Source organism: Tamandua tetradactyla, chromosome 26 (assembly GCF_023851605.1).
Source record: "Tamandua tetradactyla isolate mTamTet1 chromosome 26, mTamTet1.pri, whole genome shotgun sequence".
NCBI lineage: Eukaryota > Metazoa > Chordata > Mammalia > Pilosa > Myrmecophagidae > Tamandua > Tamandua tetradactyla.
In genome coordinates, this window is record NC_135352.1 from 14,452,661 (window position 1) to 14,474,601 (window position 21,941).

General features: G+C 47.2%; 1 long non-coding RNA gene across 4 annotated transcripts; it reads right to left on the reverse strand.

Moving 5' to 3' along the window:
• Positions 1-1,582: 1,582 nt before the first annotated feature.
• Positions 1,583-21,898, reverse strand: LOC143669915 (uncharacterized). 4 transcript variants are annotated; one of them, XR_013169121.1, is made up of 4 exons: positions 13,001-13,494; positions 3,356-3,446; positions 2,627-2,862; positions 1,583-2,155 (listed from the first exon to the last, which is right to left on the reverse strand). It is a non-coding gene; the product is annotated as an uncharacterized LOC143669915 (long non-coding RNA). The 4 variants fall into 4 exon arrangements; XR_013169120.1 differs by having other exon boundaries at positions 2,613-2,862; XR_013169119.1 differs by lacking the exon at positions 13,001-13,494 and adding an exon at positions 21,661-21,898 and having other exon boundaries at positions 1,583-2,862.
• Between the last annotated feature and the right edge of the window lie 43 nt (positions 21,899-21,941).

Genomic DNA, 21,941 nt, shown 5'->3' on the forward strand with positions numbered 1-21,941 from the left:
AAGGACAAATCAGGAACCAGCCCACAGGGGGCGGTTAATAGATAAAGTGCCTTAACCAGAGGTGGCTATTTATCATTTACATTACAGTATGAAAATCTGCACTAAAAGTTTTTTTAATCAGCACAAGGAATATTAGAAATAATATTAGTGAAGTGAATAGGTGATTTTATTTCAAAGTAGGTCATTGGTTAGAAATATGACAGCAACCTCCAATGCCCTGCATAAATGAGCTTTAAAAAAGCAAACAAGCTCAACATTTTAATGCCAAAGGCATCTCCATTGGTCCTCTCTCTAGCTCCCTGTAGCCCTACCATAGAGCAAAACCAGCCCCTTCAAGCCAAACTTCCATGCAAGGAGCTTGTCAGAATGCTACAAAACAGGTTCGGTGAACAGGCTGTGTGACTGTTTTGCACCAGCTTTCTAATAATAAGCTTGACAGAATTGAGTGGAAGGCTTGCTGTGCCAGTTTGAAAGAATTATGCACCCTGGAAAAGACATGGCTAATCCTAATCCAATCTTGTGGAGGCAGTTTCTTGTAATCCCTATTCAGTACTGTAGGTTGGAAACTTGATTAGATATTCTCCACGGAGATGTGGCACACCCAACTGTGGATATAAACCTTTGATTAGAGGGAGATGTGACTCACCCACTGCAGGGTCTTGAGTAGTTTACTGGAATGCTTTGAGAAGGAACTGTTTTGGAAAATGCTTGAGAACCACTACAGAAACCACAAGAAGCTGAGAGCCCATGGAGCTAGAGACCTTTAGAGATGAAGAAGGAATATGCCCCCCGGGGAACTTCACAAACCGAGAAGCCTGGAGAGAAAGTCACAGGGTTAACGCCACCATGTTCACCATGTGCTTTTCCAGTTGAAAGAGAAACCCTGAACTTCATCGGTCTTTCTTGAGTGAAGGTAACCTCCTGTTGGTGCCTTAATTTGGACATTTTTATAGACTTGCTTTAATTGGGACATTTTCACAGGCCTAGAACTGTAAACTTGCAACTTAATAAATTCTGCTTTTTAAAAGCCGTTCAGTTTCTGGTATATCGCATTCCGGAAGCTAGCCAACTAGAACACTTGCTTTCATCATCACCATGTCAGGGAGCTCACCCTGGCCAAGAGTTGCACCATCTCTGACCCCCAGAAGCTGCCCGTTTATGCCGGCTGCTGAGAGACAAAGCAAGACATTGAGCCAGAACCACCTCCTACAAAACCCATGGACCAGCTGCCTTTTGAGAGAAAAGTAAGGCCTGGAAATGAAGGCCAAAAAGTGAATAAACAGAAACATTTGAGACCAATGCTTCTTTCAATCAACAAACAGGAAAAAAAAAAATCCTTTTCTGACCAAAGTGTCTTTAATCTTCTGGATCTTCCATAAAGTGAATCCTTAGAAATCCTACTCATGTCATAAGTTCTTGAAAGGTCAGGCTGAATATATAAATCACTTCAAATCCTAACAGGAAATAAATGATGTTGAGCTTGAAGTATGTACTTATGATATCTGATATGAAATGCAGTACAGGGCCCATGACACGAGGGAAGGGGGAAGAAAAAACCACAAACACAAGTTTGTCAGTGTTCTTTTCCAAAAGGTCAATTTTATTTTAACTCTGCTGTCACTGGCCCCCACCAGTGGAGTGTACCCTCCTCTCTCATGTGGTAAGATTCCAGGCTGCAGCTTTTTCAAGCAATCAGATTGCCCAGTTATATCAACAAGTCCTTATTTTTAGACCTGGAAGGATGAGAATTTCCCCTTCCACTATCCTCTGAAGGTGGTGGGGCCTTGTTTGTGAGTATTATCAACAAAGATATAAAACAGAAAATCTCCCAGATTTTCTTTTCCTTTGTGATGACATGTTGACCAAAAGCGTATCCGAATTGGGCTGAAAGAAAGAAAACATTACGAGCAGGAAAATCGCCCCATTGGGAGCAAACATTGTTGTGCATTAATCTTGCTCTGCAAAATGCAAGAGTTCTGTGCAAAAGACTGCTGTGAACACATGCCCTGAAAGCGCTGACGGTGGTCAGATCACTGGAATCACTGTAATACTAGAAGTATAGGCCTCAGAGCTGCAAGGGGTCTTGGAGACCAGCTAACCCAGCATTTCTGCTGTCCAGATGAAGAAATCAACTTGCCTGAGGCTCCGTGAACATCTAGGGACAGAATGAGAAGAAAGTAGGAGTTTGCCAAGCCTTCCATCCTTACTTTTTACACCCCCATCTTTTTACCTCTTACTCAATACTAAATTGTCTGTGGATCCAGGTCAAAGCTATCCAGTGGGGCATAAGCAAAGAACAATATATACTAATGCTCCAATGACAAAGAGTCAAACTGAGGCCAGAGTGCCCAATAAACCTCCCTTATTCCACACTTCTCTTGAAACCTTTAGCTCACAATTGGAAGGACTTAAGGCTTTATGACTTGTCATTTCAGGAAATATTCCTATGCCCAACATCCTGAAGTGAGGCCACATTTTCTATCCTTTGTAAAATAAATTCCCTTTCCAAAGCCAAGTGCCTGGTTTCCTAAGGAGCTGAGTAGTGGGAGCTCTTGGCTAGGGTGAACAAACAACTATCAATGGTCTGCTTTGTTTGATGCCTTTATGAGGACCTGAAAGCATGAACCTGGAGGCAGAGCAGTGATGGAAAGTGAGAGAGGCGACGTGTCCTAGACTTGTCCGTGGGTTCTCTGGGGGCTCTCCAGGAGAATTTCTTGACACTAAACAGGAGATATCCTGTGCTTGGGTAATATCAGTGTACAGGAATAAAAGAGGCATAGGTTTGGGTTGGGTGCCCGGGTGGTTCAGTAGTAGAATGTTGCCTTCTGTGCTGGAGACCTGTTCAATTCCTGGACCATGCACCTAAAAAAAGATAGATGGTTTCAGGACAGGAAAAAGAACACAGTTTACTCTAACTTCCCTGCTGGGGTACCTTCATTCTTTTCTCTCTTTCTTTCTTTTTTTTTTATGTACCAGCTGGGAATCATATCTGGGCCTCCCACATGGTGGATGAGCATTCTACCACCAAACTACCCATGTACCTTCTGCTAGAAATTCTTAACCTCCTGTCCTTCCCTCCAGAGCCTTCCCCTCAGCCAGAAAAGACAACTGGGTGATTCACCATCTCTCTGTCCCTGGACTCTGGAAGGTTTGTCTTTCCAGGAAGCAAGGATGATCCAAAAACAAGAGGATCTAGTAATATTCAACATTCAATAGGCTGCTTACTTCCTATCATTCACTCACTCATTCCTTCATAATTCATATTCTGAGCACTTGTCACATGCTAGGCTCAGCTAAATTTTCCCAGCTAAAACCCTGCCTTGCTCCTGGAGAGGTGACTGGGGCTGGTCCTTACCTCTGAGCTGGGCTTGGAGGATTCTGCCTCCTCTTCTTCCTGACCTTTCATCCATTCAGCAAAGACTTATTGATCATCCCAGTTCCAAGCACTGTGAGGTACAAAGATGAATCAGATAAGCATCCTGTTCTCATTGTCCAGGAGGAAGGATGCTCATATAAAAATAGAATACCCATTTGGGATGCTGCAGTTTAGGCCATTATGAGGAAATGTTGCTATGAATATACTTGTGCACAGTTCTTTTTGCGGACATACGATTTTCCTTTTTCTTGGGTAAATACATTATCCAGATCTCCAGTGAATGGATAAATTGTAATATATTTGATCATAGGAATATTACTCAGAAAGAAAAAGGAATGAACTTCCATTGTTCATAACAACATGGAAGAATCCAAAAATCATTACGATGCACAGAAGAAACCAGACACGAAAGAATTCCTACTGTATGATTCTATTTATATAAAGTTCTAGAACAGACAAAACTAATCTGGGGTAAGAGAAATCAGGACAGTGGTTGCCTCTGGCAGGGGGCACTGACTGGAAAAAATACACGAGTTAAAGTTCTATATATTCTTTCGAGCAGTAGTTGCACAGAGCTACACATTTGTCAAAGCGTATCAGATTGTACACTTAAAATCTGTGCATTTCATGATATGTAAATTAAACCTCAATAAATATTTTAAAAGCAAATTTCCACGCAGTTCATTTGCATCTAAAACAAAATTTGGCAAAGAGTTAAGATTTGACAGTTAAAAAAAAATAGGTGTGAAATAATTAAATCCCAAATTAGAAGGGATCTGATAAATCTGATAGTCTAACTTCTCATCTTGGACTTGAATCTCCTTGAAATATCTCATGTCACGGGGTCTTCCAAACTGGACCTGAGTGCTTTGAAGGAGAGTGCTTACTGTCTCCTGGGGCAGTGTATTCCAAAACTAAAGTGGTAAGTGCAGGTCAGGAGGTATAAAGGTAGGGTGCTATGGAAACTCATCGGAGAAAGGGAGGAAGATTTCTACTTTCATAGCCTGCCCTCCTTTAGGAGTCGGTTCACTTGATAACTACCACTCATTAAGCACTTCCTGGAAGCTGGCACTGCAGATGCTATGGTGAGCCAAAGTTGACCAGCGCCCCTGCAAGTGGCAGAGCTGCAGCCTTTAGGTTTGTCTGACTCTAAAGGTCTGACTCTTTCCTCTCTGCCATGCCTCTTCCTAATTCACTGCATTACACTCTCCTTGTCTCCAAGCACTGACTTGGCTCCTGGGCTCTCAGATAGGTTGGTCTGAAGGCAAGGAGAAAGTCAAAAAACTTACAGCCAGGCCTGGTAGGGAGTCAGAGATGGGAAGCCAGACTGGAAGCTGGGGACAATCTGAGGGGCCTTTCTCCCCTCCTTCCAGGACACAGGCAAGGTAAAGAGCATGTTACGGAAACTGAAGGAATTTTCGTAACGGCAGCATTCAGCACACGGCGGAAGGATGGGGGCAGGCCAGCTGCTCCGCAGGCATGCCAGTGCAGCTGAGTCATCCTGCTAAGGGGACATCAGGGTGTCGCCATCACTAGGAATCCAGGGCTCCATGGAAACCTGCCTGGGTCTGTGTCACCCTCTGTTGCTGCAAGATCAGGCCCAGGGACAAGTACAGATGAGCTTTCCTATAACGTAGAGTTTTAAGGTTGCCAGCAACAGAAAATAACTCTGGATAATGTCGGGAAGGAAATGGATGTATTGGACAGACACAGAGTAGTTTCCAGAATAGGAGGGAGAACTGAATAACCAGGCTTGGAAAGAACAGGAACCAGGGCCATCTGGGATCTGAGTAGAGGAATCACAAACCGCTCCATTGGGACAAATCCATGCCAGTTCCCCTCATACCTGCTCAAGAGGAAAAGAATCTGATTGGCCTGGCCTGAGGGGTCTGTCCTCTGCTTTGGCCAAGGTGTGGCCAGGATCTTGACTGTAAATCTCACCAAGACTGGGTAAAAGCATGCGGGGGAAATATCCCCTAAGGAAATTCCTGACGCCCTGGCCAGAAGACGTAATGACAAGCAGGTAGAAGGCCTCACGTCATTCTCCTGCCCTTGACGTCCGGTGTTTCCTCATCGACCTTAGAGCGTTGGCCAGATGATGCAATGTCACAGAATACATGGCGCCCAAATGAACCAACTACCCTCAAGTGCTCTCTGCTGTCACCCTGTTTGATTCTCAAATAGTAAACAGTGGAGGTTGATAACGTGGATTCAGAACAGACTTCTCCCCAAATCCACCAGCCAAGCTATGATCCACAGATGCAAATTTCCCAAGACTTCCCTTTTGGACCAACATAAGCTCAAATTCAATGGGAATTTTCCCTGAGCAATCCCTAGGATGACACTCGCGGAGTCACCTCTGCCTTCCTCTGAACCAGCAAGTCTTTACCTTGACAAGCTCTGCCCCACACCAGACTTTAGGGACGGCTGCCCCTTCTGCCAGAGGGGACAGAAGCCTGAAAATCACGCAGGAAGAAGCCCAAAGTATGGAAATCTTGGCCTTGGCCTGTTATTTCTTCTGCCTAAAGCTGACTCCCAAATTGACCAGGTTGGAGACTCAGGGCAAGATTGGGGGAGGAGGCAGAGGTGAGGACAAGATGCTGGATGACAGATGCCAACAAGGCAACACCAGCTGAATGTTCTGCAGAATTCTTAAGAATCTGGTTAACTTCACTCTTTCTCCCACTAGCAGCAAACACCTCCAGTGCATGGTTTCTTGTTTTTGTTTACCGCTACATCTCCCCATGGCCTAGAGCCGCTCCTGGCTCATTGGGGAGCCAGTGGCTCGGTATTTGCAGCATGCACGGCTAACACTGAGCTGCCCGCTTTGCAAAACCTTGCATTTGTTCTGGCCCGCGGAGGCAGCTGAGCATGAGTCAGGCGCTCCGCCCTCCGCCCTGAGCTAAAGAGGCCATTGCGGGGCGGGTGACTCCGGCCTGGTGGCCCTTCTGGGCAGTCGCTGGAGGCAGAGACACACAAACAAACGCACAGGAGGCCTCGGCAGCAGAGGAGGGTGGTTATGTAAGAGACCGAGGAGATGGGAACTAAAGGCCGGCTGCGGTGCGTGCGCTCTCGCGTTGCTTTAGTCCCGGGCCTCTCTTCTTCCTCCCACTCCAGCCGATGTGATGAAAAGGAAGTGGGTGGAGGACTGCCTCTGAATGAAGCTTCCTTCTCGGAGCCTGGGAGACAAGCTCTCACCTTAGCCTGGGGGCCGAAGCGCAGGCGCCCCCCACCCCCACCCCAGCAGAGCTCAGCCCACCCAGGGGCCGCCTTGCTGGTAGGCGCCTTTGCAGGAGCTACTGTGCTACCTGCCCGCCCGGGTTTGCTAAGCCCCTCGGACGGCCCAATTTCCCCACTCCCCAGTCCCTGGCTTTGGTAGCCTTGGCGCCTAACCGTAGCTCCCTCTCCCCTTGCTCCACTTCTACCTCCTTCCCTCCGTGGTTTCAGTGGTCAGGAAGGACTTCCCCTTTAACCGACTGTGGGGTGATGGAAAGAGAGCTGCCTGGCAAAGCTCACCTCCTGCATCGCCCAGCACCACCCAGCACTGGGGACCTCCAGGACACCCAATAATCCAATGACCAGATTTCTGTGCTCATCTTCCACCGCATATGCGTCCTCCTTTTTGATCACTTTCTTCTCTTTAGAGTTCCTTCCAACGGACTGGCGTCTTCTCAAACTTTGCTAATTCTTCCTCCTAGTACTAGAGGGAATCTAAGAGCTCAGTGCTCTCACCTCTTCTCTTTTCTGACTGTGTAGACAGATACCTCATCCAGAGTCAGGGGTTCAAGCACCTTCAAGCATCCTCTCTGTGGATTGCTTCCAGACCCAGAACTCCTGTCTGTTTTTTCACTCTTGTGCTTTAGACTCCTGTATCCAATTGTGTGCGCTCACCAAGGTTGCTTAACTGAAATTCTGGACGGTTTCTTCCATCCAACACCCTCTTCTCCAGCTCAGTGAATTGCCCCTCCACCCTCTGGTTGCTTGGACCAAGCATCTTGAGTCAATTTTGAGTCCTTTCTTTCTCTCACGCCACAACTCCAATCATCACCAAATCCTCTTGCTTTACCTTCAAAGTATATCCAGAATCTGACCACTTCTACTACCCTAGGCAATTCCACCTGTACTATTTAGGTAAGTTCCTAACTAAACTCCCTGGTTTGGCTCTTCTCTCCCCACTTTGGTTCATTCTCAGCACAGTAGCCTAACTCACCGGGTTAAAACTTCAGGCAGTCATGCTGATGATATTGTGAGCCTTTGATTGTGCACCATGTTTGAAATGTATGTGTGTGAAGATTTGTCAATAAAAATGCTAAACAACACCTTAAGCCAGGATTGTCACTCCTCTGTGCAAACCTCTCCAATAACTCCTATCTCCCTACAATGGCCCATAAGGCCCCTGTAAACCGGCTCCTCTTACCTCTTGGCCTCATCTGTCACCACTCACTCCTTCCCGCTTTGACTCAGGTTCAGATACTCTAGCCTCCTTGCTGTTCCTCAAACAGCTCAGCACCACTTCTGCTTTCAGGCGTTTGTGCTTACTGGTCCCCTCAGCCTGGAATGCATCCCCACAGGATGCACAGCGTACTCCCTCTCCACCTTCAAGTCTTCTCATAGGTCACATTCCCAGTGAAGCAAGTCTTCCCTGACCCCCTGCTCTAGGTGGGTGATCTACTTTAAAGCACTTCACTATAATCAGCAGTGCTTTACATATGTGCAGGCTAATTTAAGCTTTAATTCTAGAAATTATTAGCTAACATGCATTCAAGACCACTTACAGAATGGTCAGCTAGCATGCTACTAGAAAAGACCACATTGCAAAGATTGCTGCTACAGACGTTTCTGTTGTCCACATCTCAAAGAACAAGCAACGCTTCGCTAATTAGCATATTAAATAGCAAAACTAAGAGTTTATTATGAAAATGGCAACTTACCTAAATAGCATGATAAAAACGAAGACTCGAGACTGTCATAGGTGAAAGTAAAATGACTTTGGTGGACCAGCTCAAATAGTTGGCTACAATTATTTAAAGGGATGCTCTATTCATGTGCATAATCAGGGCATAAGAATGCCACAAGACCTGTAACCTATATCTGCCTGGAGAAGCTTGATCCCAAATCTGTCCTGTATCTGGCCTCTGGTTTGGAAGGAAATGTCAGGAAAGGAGGTAGAGGTTCCACTGAACACTGAAAACTCCTGGATTACTAGGAATTTGTACTTCACTTGGTAGGCCCTGGAGAGTCATAAAACATTGTAACTCAGGGAATATGATCAGAGTTGTGTTTAAGAAGATGAATCATTAGCCGTGTATAGGATGCACCGGAGTAAGATGAGATGGGGCGGGGGGGGGGGGGGGGCGGTGCAGGAAAACCAGTTAGGGGGATGGTGCAGTATTTTAGGTGAGAGGTGGTAAAAGTCTAAAGACTGGAGAGACAGTGAGCTGCCAGGGAGGTGGTCAAAGAAAAGGCAGATAACAGTCCAAGACAACCCTGAGAGAGGCCACAGCCTGTCCAAAGCCCACTGACGTGTGTTTCTCCAGGTTGACACTTCCCTAGGTCATAAGACTTTGAGCTCAGCCAGGAAGTGTGCTTAATTTCATGGTGTTCAGTTGGTGGCTGGAGAGATGTGCTGGTTTGCAACTGTTGTGTACCCTAGAAGAGCCATGTTCTTTAATTCTCATTCAATGTCGGGTAGGATCTTTTTTTTTTTTTTTTTAGGTGCATGCTCTGGAAATCGAATCCAGATCTCCCGCATGAAAGTTGACCATTCTAACCACTGAACCATCCAGCCACCCTGGATGGGATCGTTTTTATTAAGTTGTTTCTAGGGAGATGTGACCCACTCAGTTGTGGGTGGGGCCTTTTGATTAGATGGTTTCCATGGAGCGGTGTCTCCACCTATTCAAGGTGGGGTTGCTTACTGGAGTCCGTTAAGAGGGAACCATTTTGGAAAAAGCTTCAGAGCTGACACAGAGAGGGACCTTTGGAGATGCAGGAAGAAAAAGCCCCTGGGGAAGCCATTTGAAACAAGAAGCCAGGAGAGAAAAGCAGCAGAAGTCGCCATGCGCCTTCCCAGCTGACAGAGAAACCCCAAATGTCATCTGTCCTTTCTTGAGGCAATGTGTCTTTCTTTGGATGCCTTAATTTGGACATTTTTATGGCCTTAGAACTGTAAACTTGTAACTAAATAAATTTCCTTTATAAAAGCCAACCTATTTCTGGTGCATTGCTTTTCTGCAGCGTTAACAAACCAAAACAAGGGATCAACCTGGTTTAGAGCTGGCCATTGGGTCAGGGGAGGACAGAAGGAAGGGCAGGAAATGCAAATCACAGTGGACAGTGTGGCCAAGTCCAACACACCCTTGACTGGCATTGCCCTGAAAAGGGGGCCCTTCTTGGGGTGCAGGGCCTGGTGTTCCACCCAGATGGAGTAGCACACCAGCCAGGATGCGGGGGTTCATTGAGTAGCATCTAGATGCACCTGGAAAAGGCCTGACCATAAAACTTGGACAAAGGAAAAAGAAATTCAGGCAACAAGAGCCCAGGCCCAAGGGGAAATTTGGGGTGGGAATCAGGAAGCCAGGGTGAGAGGCCAGGCCTGAGCCCTGAGCAGACCTAATTTAAGAGCAGTTCCAAAACTGACTACAGGGTCCATCAGTGGGACCAAGGTCATTTGTGGATTAACGAAGAAGCTGAAGAAGCTGAGAAGCCCACTTTTGATCCAATATTCTCTTCCCCACTCTGTGGTAGGCACTTCGGCTATAGGAATGCTTATTTCAACTTTATCTGTTTTCTATTGTACTGGGGGAGGAAAAGGATGCTTTTGAGGACAAGGTACCCAAAAAACACTACCTAACACAAGCTGTTCCTGCCAAACGAAACAGATTTACTTCTCTGTCATTTCTTCTCCTTTCCACACTTTCTGGAGAAAATGGTAACTAGCAGTTGAAAGGGCAGAAAAAGGTAAAACAGGGAGACAAGAGTGAGTCTTGCTGCTACCTATGGGCCAGTTTGTCATCATGCAGTGCCTGGTTCAACTGTAATGTACAGCTGAACCGCTCTTCGGTCTCCCACCACGCCTCTGCCAGACGGTCCTGCCCCGCAGAGCCCCGGTGTACAGAACTGCCCAGCAGACCCCTGACCTCAGCAGAACCTGATGCGCTGTGGAAGAGCTGTGGGGGTGCACTTGGAAGGAGGCTGATTCCAGAAGTGCTGCAACTCTCCTTCAAACTGGGAAACTCCTTCCTAGTTTCAGGATGTCCTCCACACACTGCTTTGTAGAGCAAGGAGAGACAATCTCTCCCAGCTCACCTGGCACTCTCCCCTCTTCCCAAACTTTCCTCAACTGCCCTTAGCAATTGCTTCTGACCTCCTAAGGAGCAAATGGGTCACTTTACCCAGCCTGGCAGGAGACCTCCCTCCCTCCCCCTGCTGCCTTGGGGCAAGCACCCTTAGGAGACTAGAGGCTCCCCAGCCCTCTCCACCTCCAGGCCCAGGAGGGGAAGGAACAGCTATGGGAAGGTCAAGGAAGGAAAAGAAACCAGCAGGCTCAGCTGGGAGTGTGGGAACCAGGAAGAGATGAATGGAGGGCACCAGGAAATCAAGATCCTTGCCTACTGATTCAGAGATGTCACGAGGAGGGCACAAGTGACTGCGCCAGGAGGAGATTGCTTGCTTTATCAGAGATAAATGCATCTGCCTGACCTCTGCGTGAGTATGTTCTTGGGGTCCAGGGAGAAGTGAATTCAATTTGATGGATGGGAATTGGGTGTGGAGCCAGGTAACATGCTAGGCTGTACTGTCATCATCTCATTGAATCCTCAGGTTGAGGTGTGTGTATTTTGTCCCCATTTCACAGGAAGAAGCTAAGGGTACACCACCAGAAAAGGCTGAGCTGGAACCCAAACCCAGACTTGGCTGACTCTGGAATTTAAGCTCTCTCCACTGCAGAGTTACCTCCTGGTGAAGGAGTATGAGGCAGGACAAACTTAATGGGTACAAGGAAAATGATGGCAACAGCTCCCATCTCATTTTGCCAGGGCTGCTATCACAAAATACCACAAACTCGTTGGCTTAAACAACAGGAATTTATTTGGCTCATGGTTTAGAAGCTAGAAGTCCAAAATCAAGGCACTGGTGGACCATGCCTTCTCTGAAATCTGGGCTGTTCTGGTGGTGGCTTGCGGGCCGTCTGTGCGGCTGTCACATGGCAAACGGTTTCTGTCTCCTCCTGTAACTTGCACTTCCATATCCAACTTTCCTCTGCTTATAAAGACTCCAGTCATATTGGATTAAGATCCCCCCGGATTCAGTTTGGCCACATCTACATAGGATTCTCAGAGATCCTATTTATAAATGGGTTCATATCCACAAGAACCGGGAATTAGGACTTGAACTTGTCTTTGTGGGGGGAGGGTGTGATTCAGTCCAGCCCAGCTCCCATTTACTGACTGTTCATTGCTTTCTCGACCCTGGGTGGAACATTTTACATTGAGTTACCTTCAGAATGGAGTCAAATCCAAGAAGCAGGCAGGCAAGTAGAGGATTTGGCGGGTGTTGATTAAAAACCCCTGATTATAATAGACTTTAGCTATAAAACTCAGCCTATGTCTCTGTCAACCATCATTCCGTTTTCATTATCCTGGCAACAACTACCCTCTGCTTTGTCATTGACTGTCCTCGGCTGCCTGGCTCAGGCTGTCCCTGAGGGTACTGGCTGGGTGAGACAGCAGGCGGCTCTTCCCTGTCGCCTACTTTGAGCACCCACTTTCCTCCTCCATTATAACCGCATGAAAGCACCAGACACCACCCTCCTGCACAGTCCCTGACTTCCCCATCCCTGCCCATCTATCATCACCGGGTGACCACCGAGCAAGACTGAAGGCAGAAGAAAGTCTGTCTCTGAATTGTACGAGCCTCTGATTTGAGTACACCCTGTCAATACAGGTTAACAGAGGTTGACACAGGTCAATACAGGTTAACACAGGAAAAAAGGAAGATGAAAGTCCTTTAAGTTACAAGGTATGGGGAAGCCAGGGGCTTTTACAAAAATGAGCCCAGGCATACAGGGGAGGTTGGAAATGGGTGTCTCAGGAAGAGAAGATAGAAAAAAAAATAACCTTTACTATACAAACATACATACCTATACACAGAACACACACGATATATATGTGGGTACACACGCACACAACTCTGCAATGCAAAACCTTAGGGAATGTCACACAGAGAAAAGACCTTAGCAGGTGCTGCCCTGGAGGGAACTTTTTAAGTTTCTCTCTGGCTCTTTTCTTGATTGTTCAATTAACTGTAGAGAAGGGACAGAAACAGGAACTCCAAATATGTAGGGGGAATATATCTGTATTTTTAGTATTCTGCTATTTGTCACTTCTTCAAACTTGATAAATTCCACGTGGAAATCCTGATACCTTTTAGAAATATTTCTGCTTTACCCAACCCAAAGAAATGTGAAGATACTGCTAAAAGCCACAGTCTAATCCCCTTCTACCTTAAACCAATGACAGAGAAGTCACCCTGTGTCTTCAGACACTCCAGAAAAAAGTGCACTCTAGAATTTGCATATGTGTAAAATAGTTCATGGTGGGTTTTGCTTCTTCCATTTTTACTCACGTGTACAGTGCAGAAGAAGGAAAAACTCTGGCGGACCTCATATTCTAGAAGAGAATACGTTCAGACTGCACTTCACCACAAGCTTGAAAAGTACGCCTTCGGAAAGGGGAAGAAAATAAATGTGGCGTTTGTGCCTCCGGCCTGGGGGGACCATCGGGCTGCTCTGAACCCTCGTCCCTGCCCGAAGCGCATTTCAGGGACCACCTGGGCGCACATCAGGTGAGCGGAAGCCGCGAGTTGAATCAGGTCTTGCGAAGCCCAGTGAGCCCATTCAGCCTGCCTGTTCCGGGACAGACAGGATCGAACAGCGCCTGACGCTCTTGGAAGGTGGATGCATCAAGTGAGCCCCAGGGTGTCCTAGGTGACGGCTGAGGGTCTGGGTGGTTCCTTCCGGAAACTGAGCTGTGCTCTTGGGTACGCAGGGGACAAACGTCAAAACCAAATGAGAGGGGCAGGAAATGGCAGCGGGAGAAGGTGGAAAAGAGTGATGGTGTGGTGGCACAGGTGACTCCTCCAGAGTGGGGGCTTGAAAGAATGTAAGGTGTACAAATGGGGCAGAGAGGCTGGGGGAGGGCCTTACGGTAAGGCAGGGAGGGGAGTCTTGGCATTTTAACCAATACATGCGCAGACCTCTGTTTCCGGTATTCTGTGCATAGCTCTGGTCTGAATAGTACAGGAGGTTTGTCAACAGCCAAGAACAGACCTTAAAGTACTGCTGGTCAGATGCGTGCATGTGGGCTGTAATGTGAATCTGCTGCAGATTCTGCTTTAGAAAATAAGAAAAACTCAGTTTAGAAACGAGTAGCGAATGAGATATGTTGGCCGTAGGAAAATAAATACAGCATGTGAGTGTTGAATGTAGATTTTTCTTCTTTTTTTTTTTTTGGCATGGGTAGGCGCTGGGAATTGAACCCAGGTCTCCGGCATGGCAGGCAAGAATTCTGCCTGCTGCACCACTGTCACGCCACCTGAACGTAGATTTTTAAAGGATGAAATAAATAACAGTGTTGCTTATACATGGAAAAATGATAGAGGGGCCAAGTCACACAACTCCTAGGTCATTGGCTATGTCATCTCTAAATCAGCCACCCCTTGCTGACACCATTTTGACCCCATTCTGTCCCCACATGAGTTCTGCCTAGATAAAACCATGGCTGTTCAGAAAGCTAGATATTGCCCCTTCATCTCTCTGAGGAAGGAAGCATGTGTTGGCTTCAGACACCCTTTCTTGGCTGAGCATCCTCACTCAAGCCTCAACTCTGGGGCAAGTCGCTATACCAGTAGCAGGGATAGCTGATGTAGCAGCAGCAGCAGAAAGAGAGAGAGAATGGGGAGTGGGGGGGGGCATGGGAACACTCCCTGAGGATTCAGAGAAGGTGGTCCTTTCCTTCTCTTATACCCCAAACTAAGTGCTTACCCTACCTCATCTCTTTCCCCTGATTTCTCACTGGGTGGTTTAAACTGATTCAATACACTGTGTGATTTGAGCATCTTAATTTGGTCCGAGAGCCTTCTAGTCCCATGACCTGTGGGATAGCTTTGCCCAGTAGTATAAACTGGAGGCTACCACTGTATCACGGAAATTTCTCACACAACACTCGTGATATGACAAGCACTGAACAGGAGTAGCAGTAAGAAATAAATGAGTGAAAGGGCAGGAACTGTCAGGAAAAACGAGAAAAGGAAAGGATTGCCTCTCCTGCTGCAGTGGTCACAGAAGGTTTCACTGATAGGATGAGACGGTGGTGAAGTAAATGGGAGATGGGGTAGAGACCTCTCAAGAGGACTGGGGAGGATGGGGAGTTGGCCAGCCCAGGATAGGGAGAGGCAGTAGAAAGTCCAGGAAGTTTTCATGTTACCTAGGCTGCTGGGAAAACACCTGGACAAACTTCTGGGTCAGCTGAGCATCCTGGCCTGATGGTGTGTCCAATGAGCCTGGCGTTTTGCCAATTGCACCTCCATGGAGAAACTAATAAAAAGTTCAGAAATGCTGTCTTACTGGCATCTCTTGACTTCTTAAAAAAATTGTCTAATGGAAAGCAAATAAGATTTGTTGGCTAATATTCCCAATAACTGGTCTAGGTGTTAAATTCCCATTGAAAATATGTGGAAAATGAAGACCAGAACTTCTCTTAAGTTTCCTAGCAGCTAAAATGGAAGAGCTAACATTGAAACACACATCTGTCTGGCTCCAAAGCCTGTGTCCTTTATCTGGACATCAGACCTAATCGAGGTCTGGAAATATGCTCAGACCCAGGGCAGGGAGACCCAGATGTCCTTTGTAAGATGAGCCTTGGTCACCTAGAAAAGAAGACAGATCTTGTTTCTTTGTTACATGGAGAGGAGGACACACAATACTGTGAGTCTGGGGAGAAAAAAAAAAAAAGACTGTGAAATACATTAGATTAAAAATGGAGGAGGCTTGGGGCTAATTAGCTATTCTCTGATAAATGAGATAAATGGTAGGTTGTAATTACCCCATGCTTAAAGGGGATCCTAGGTGTTTTCCTCAGTGGGTAAACCCCTGTGGACTGGTAGGCTAATTTCAACTGAAAAGACAGAAAGAGACAATTCTTTTCTGGAAAATAATACAGGACATTTCACTGTATTCCTTTTGTATACTGATTCTGGATAGAACACACATACACCCTCCCCCCCCCACTTTTTTTTTTTTTTTTTAAGTCTAGATTATATAGAGAATTGGATTAGATAGAGGGGAACTTTAAACTAGCAAAGGTTTAAACTAGCTCCATGGTGCAAGAGCATCCAGGCAAGTGTGGGGCAGGAGTGGCTGGAGCTGGTCAAGCTGCCATTCTGCAGAAGCCATCCCAAGCCCCTGGGGTGGGGGGTTGTCTTCCTTTGGTTCCCAGTCCCCTCTGCTTCGACTTTTGTTCCTTTCCAGGGCTGGTAATCTGAGTATGCCATCCAGCTGGGAGAAGCTGTTCAGGCCCTGACTTGGGAAAACCATGATTTCAGCTGAAGTCAGTTGATCCATGCCATGCAGTGTTAAAGGCCTATCTTGTTCTTTTTTGCGAAAAGTTAGTTAAAGGTGGACATTTTCATTTAGGAACCACTGGTTGTTGAGCTCTGTCTTCCATCTACTTGAAAGGCTCATAAGTCAGGACTTGACGGTTTCCAAAGAACTACAGAGTTTCCAGAGTCATGGAACACCTGGATGGGACCTGCTCATAATTCCCACCGAAGCTCCGACCGCAAGCTCTGACACCTCTCTCTGCACTGCCCAGCACCCGTTCAAGCAGTGACATGTGTACATGTGAAGTAGCAACACACAAAGCCCTCAGTGAAGCCGAGAGGTGGTAATGGAATAAGAGCAAAAACATCTGAGAGCCAGGCACACGCTCATCATGCTTCCCAAGCTGGGAGGATGCATTCGGACCCTCTCCAGAATTCACGTGGCGCTGGTGTGTAATGACAACATGGCTTTCCCTCCGCAAACAGGCCACGTCACAGGGTCATCTACAGCTTGTTTCCTTCACTATTTCACCAGTGAAGAAATCATTCCCCAAACTCTCACATTGTTCTGACCGCACTGATTTCAGGTCGTTTTATTGTTTTCAATAAAAGAAGATCTGGGAAATCCGCGAATAAATGTGATTTAGTGTTTACTTCTTTGTAAGAATTTTTTTTTTTTTTTTTTTTTTTTTAGAGAGGGAGGAAGGGAAGGAAAGACAGAGAAGGAAGGAAGGATGGAAGGAAGGAAGGGAGGAAGAAAGGGAAACATCTTTAAACATTTTCTTGTTTTATTATATTTTGTTTGTTTGTTTGTTTTTTACATGGGCTGGGGCCGGGAATCGAACCGGGGTCCTCCGGCATGGCAGGCAAGCACTCTTGCCCGCTGAGCCACCGCGGCCCGCCCTGTAAGAATTTTTATATACATAATTTCACGAGTCCAAAAGGAATCGTTTCTTGCCTGAAACATTTGGTTTGAAAGAGATGTTGACCAAGGGGATCCTTGCAAAGGTGAGCTAGAGATTTTGGCATCCTGAAAAAAGTAAGTAATGTTAATTACATTATTTTTCCTAATCTTACAGATGGTAAAACTCAGGCATGAAACAAGTGATGTGGTTAGGATGACAACAAAAGAGTCGGGCCGATACCCTGGTCGTTTTGCATCTAGGTCAGCTCAGTGTCCACAGCACACATTTTCTATATTTTCCTCCCTTTGCATCATCCTGGCTCCCTTGTAGCTCCCGACCAAACACTCATCTATTATTAGCAGGCAAATCCACAGGGAAGAGAGAGGCTAACAAATGAAAGGAAAATCCTATAAAGGCACAAGGACAGAATGAATGTCAGAGGTGGGATAAAAGTCCAAAGGGGGTGGGGGGTGGGGAGTGAGTGAAGAACCTGTAAGAGAAGTCAAGATTAGTGTTTAAACAGATAAAATTCATTTTATTCATGATGCTCTTTTTCTTCTGTTTCCCTAACGGGTTTGATCCCTTTCTCTTCTGACTTCCCCTGGCATTTTGTATGTTTATTAGATACTACTCTGCAGTAACAGACAGTAGCAATCATACTCTGACTAGGGTGACTAGATTATAACCTCTTTGAAGCTATAGTCAGTGCTTGAGGCTGTTTCCCCACCGAGTGTAGCTTGTTTATTGAATGAATGAATGAATGTGAGACTATTTGCAGCTAGCGTCACCCAGAAAGAAAAGTCTAAAGTTCATTTTATCTTCTACTGGGAGAAGAGTTTGTTTCCAAAATTTGTTTTTGAAAACCCAAAGAGGTTTTATCAAAATGCATGCAATAGGGGTGCAAGGGTAGTTCAGTGGTAGGATTCTCACTTGCCACGTGGGAGACCCAGGTTCAGTTCCCTGCCCATGCACTTCCCCAAAACAAACAAACAAGTAAAACAAAAGAAAACACAAACAAACAAAAATTCAACAAATGGTGCTGCAATAACAGTCTACTCACATGAAAAAGAATGAAATACATGCATACAGCATACAAAAAACAAAGATGCATGAGATATCAGCACTTATACAAATAAAAACCTACGAGTTTATATTCCAAAGGACAGAAATGAGCAAGAAGAGTAGTTTTAAAAAAATAGTAAACGAAGCAATGCATTAAAACCCTTCTGCAGAAACCTTGGGTTACAAATCAAACATTCTAAGTAATTAGAAAATGCTATTGGACATTACATAGAAAATAAATGGAGGCCACAGAACACATCTGTGACAACATTAGGACTGAAAACCCTCTAAGCTGTTTTTGAGTTTTCTAGTGATGTTCAATCTATACGGTGAAGACTTTTCATCCCTTTTTGTCATCCTGACGATAAGCCTAAGTGGGCTGGGAGAAGGGGAATTTCTCAATTCCACTTATACAAGTTTCCCACGAGCACACTGTGTAGATACAGATATATATATATATACTCCGTTTTGAATAGCAAGAGATGGCCTCCCTGTTTGTTTGTTTTTAACATATTCCCACTACCAGAGGGGAAATTCCCCCAATCAGCTGATCTGAAAAAGCCAAGCTTACAAAGAACAGCTAAAATGGTTTGTTCCTGCTCCAGTTCATAGTAATAAGCAAGACTCCCTCTTTGTTCAAGAAAGGGAATCCACAGGACTTTCTTTCCATCACCACCTTGATTAATCCATTAATGATTTTTCAGGCAAGTCTTATGCAGGCAGGCACTGTGGGACAGGGCAGTGAGTCAGAGATGGGCACCAAAACCAGAATAGAAGCCATACTCCCCTGGGGAGTCTACTCTGGGCTTTAAATTCCCAGATCACACAACTTCCTAATTGGAAAGAAATGTTCTTAAAACAGGAGCAGCGGTTTTGCTGGAGCCTGACAGTGACTAATAAGGTCAGTTTAAGGACTGTCTGATGAAAGACAAGCCCGATTTCCATGCCACAGTGAATTTTAAAAGTATTTTTACCCCAAGCTTTACTGCAGAATATAAATAAAATACCTCCCCTTGGACAATCCCTTCCCGATTCCTGCAGCTATGCCTTCGTTAATTAAATTAACTTGAAATGACGTGCAAATAACGTTTTCCTATCAAATGCCTTTGTTTTCTCCAACATCTACTCAGTGACAAGTTATTTCAAAAGGTTCCTGTGTAAACCGATTGCTTCCCACCCGCAGCCTGCGGACTCACTGAAGACAATTTTTATCAACCCTGCGGGTAACCGATAAGTCCTCACATTGTATTGATTTAACTGGGGGCCAAATGGCCCACAAGCCTGGAATACACGCATACACGTTCTCTCTCTCTCTCTCTCCACACACACACACACACACACACACACACACACACACACACACACAACAGTGAGTTTTATTAGTATTCGGATAAATACAATAAGATAATTTAACTCTTACTTGGTGAGAGTCAAACAATTGAATGCCAATTCCTGAATTTGGGGAAAAATCCTTTTTTTTTTACAGTAGCTTCCTTGATAAACCAGGAATTCGCATTCGCGATTAAAGCGGATCTGAGCTTGACAAACTACATTAAGTCCTAAGTGGTGGCTTCTACCCCCACCCCCACCCCCACCCCCACCCCCACCCCCACCCCCACCCCTAGGACGCGGGCGCGGGCGCGCAGGCGCACGGGCGCGGGCACGCGCACGTGGACACACACTCAACACGCGCCTGCCTGCACCTCTTTCCGTGTGAATCGCCCGCGGGATTTTAGGGGCTTCGCTACCTTGGATTAGTCAAGTGCAGAAAGCAACTGTTTGTTCCTTGGGCACTTTTCTCCCCCTAGATTTGGCTGTTATTTATGCGCCACGTGCGGCGCAGGGCGCGATCCCGAGGCGGGGAGGAGACCCCAGCGCCTGGTAGACAAAGGCCAGCGGAGCGCGACCGGTGCGGCCCTTGGCTCCCGCGACACGTGTGATATTGGCTCTTCCAAGAACAGAGAGGCTCTTCCAAGAACTGTCCTGTCAAAGCCCTTGTAAAGCAAACGGAGTTTCTTTGGGCCGGAAGAGCGGCGGCCCGCGGGCGCGGCGGGGGCCGGGTTCCAGAACTACGGGAGGGCGGCCCCGGGAAGCGAAAGTGCCCCGGCCGGTTAGGGCCTCTTTGCAAGGGGACTTCTTTGAAAAGGCGGGCCCCGGGTGCATTAGCGAGAGCGAATCCTTAGAGCCCCACAGCCACCCCGGCAGAAAGAGAAACGGGTTAGGAGCCTCCTTTGCCCTTCGGAAGAAGGACCCGCCCCTTTCCTTCGGAGAGTGCGCCTTTAACCAGCGACCTCCCACCCTGGGTGCCAGGGGGGGGAGGGGGGGGGGCGGCTACTGCCGCCCGCCGCCTGGAGGTGTTCGCAGTTGGGATCCTCTTTCCAGGGCTAGGACAAAGGTGAACACCCATCTCCGGCGCAAGATTTAAGGGGACTCCCCAAGTAGTCAATAATCAGAATAAATAGTATTTGGGTGCAGTGGGTTTTTAAAAATCAAAATTAATGTAGAAAATTCATGATGAACAGTATTTCGAAATGTTTCAGTGAAGACAGGATCAGTACGGTGGTGTACGGTGACATATTGGGAGTCTAAGGCAAAAAGGAAAGATCCCTCTCGAGCCCGAACCTGGCTGGGCTGCCGGTGCCTTCGGGACGCAGGGGGAGGGGAGCCGGGGTCGAAGGCCTCGGAAGTGAAGCCCCTCCTCCCGGGGTCGGGTTGGGGAGAGAAAGGGCTGGCCCCGGGGGGCGGAGATGAGGGCTCCGGCTGGCCGCTCTGCAGCAAACAAAGGCGGCAGAGGACGGAGGGTGAGGAGGGGACAGGAGGTACCCTGCGGTCCTCCACGCGCTACCTGAAATGGGGACACTCCACCCCGCTGTCCCCGAGGCCGCGAGCAAGCCCGGTGATTCCCCTGCGTCGGTGGTTAATTCTCTAGAACAAGTTTTGGCAAGATGTCGGGCGAATAATTTGGGGGCTGCTGTTGGGTCCCCACCGCTTGCGCGCAAGGGCGTCTTTTGAGAAAATGAAATGCAAAAGGAAAACTGTGGGGGGGAGGCGGGGGGGAAGAAGAAAAAAAAAGGGAGAAATGCTACATGACCTGGAAAGATGGATGCACAGAAACCGGAATCGACTCTAGAGCTTATGATAGCCTTGTAAAAAAAGTCATTCTTTGCGTGTAAATTTCACAGGGATATAGTTGCGCACCATATGTGGATCCTAATTGTCATTTTCTGAGAAAACCGTTCATACGTGTGCAAGCTGGGGTCAGGATTTTTCCCAAAACCTAAAACGCCGATTCCCCCCCCCCCCATCAGGGTTAAATAAACATACTTTAGGAAGCGTGGAAGGGAGTGACACCCCTGCCCTCCTCCCCGGGAATAACATTCCGGCAATTAATGCCTCCCTCTGGGCTGTAAAACAACAAACCCCACACGTCACTTCTGTTCCCGGGACTTCGGAGAGGGGGGACTTTCTCTTTCTTCTTTTAAGTTGGGGTTGACCCACGCTCCTCGGGAAGCTGTCAAGCTGGATTTAATGGTTTAAGATGGAAATCGATCGCACTAATGCAGAAGCCTACGTCTGCGGGCCGCATTAAAAAGACGCCCGGCCGGGCCGGCCCAACACGGTAAGTCTGGGGCGCAGAGGATCCTCTCCAGTCTGGGGAGATCACTGCGAGGGGCGGGGGGAGGAATGGAGAGGTGAGGCGCGGAGAGAAAAAGAGGAAACCTTAAACTCCGCCGCTGGCCTCCGCTGGGGCGGCTTCTCGGAGGTTTGCTTTGAGCCAAACGCGGCCCAGGGCGCGGGGTGGAATGGTTGCAAGGCGACTTGTGCCGGGGCAGGAAGCTCGAGCCGCGGAGGCCCGGTTCCATTCACAAAGTCCCGGGGCTGCCACTCGCCGGCGGGTCGGAGGCCGCCTCCCTCTTCCTCTGGGTCTCGGTTTTATGAATGGACCTGGCGGAGAACGCCGAGCTCCCTGTTTACTCCGCTCTTTGTGACGTCGCGTTCCC